Consider the following 536-nt stretch of genomic DNA (forward strand, 5'->3'; position numbering starts at 1 on the left):
TTGAGTACGGGTATAAGAACTCTAGCTCAGACGAATAAAGATCATTATATAACTGAACGCCAACCCAGTCAAGTGTATTCACAGCTCTCTACCTTTTGTGGATTACGCTGCGTTCATATAGACGGATGGATATACAGAAGGCTATCACAACATCGACTCAGCTCGTCGGCCTAAACAAGAATATATATGCCAGAATATGTATACCTCCAGAACAAGGCTTTTTCAATGGGTTCAGGTTAAAACAAACGATAACCTATTTACATCAAAGTATGTGCATGTAGAAATGTCCTTCAAAAGCCGGTTATTTGGTACTATGGATTAGGATTGTGCTAAGATTTTTAGGCTTGTCCTTAGCATGAAGTGTTAAAAATTCGTCGATTTCTGTAATATATACCAAGCAGCTAGCCCTTAAATATACCCGGTAATTGTTGACAGCACTCAGCTGCACACAAATAAATAAGTAGTCGTTCACTTCTTTCGTTTTGTTTTTAGACATCTTTATTTCACATTTATAAATAGGTAGATTCGATTTGAAT

Source organism: Drosophila hydei, unplaced genomic scaffold (genome assembly GCF_003285905.1).
Source record: "Drosophila hydei strain 15085-1641.00,03,60 unplaced genomic scaffold, DhydRS2 tig00008137-arrow-arrow-pilon, whole genome shotgun sequence".
NCBI classification, from domain to species: Eukaryota; Metazoa; Arthropoda; class Insecta; order Diptera; family Drosophilidae; genus Drosophila; species Drosophila hydei.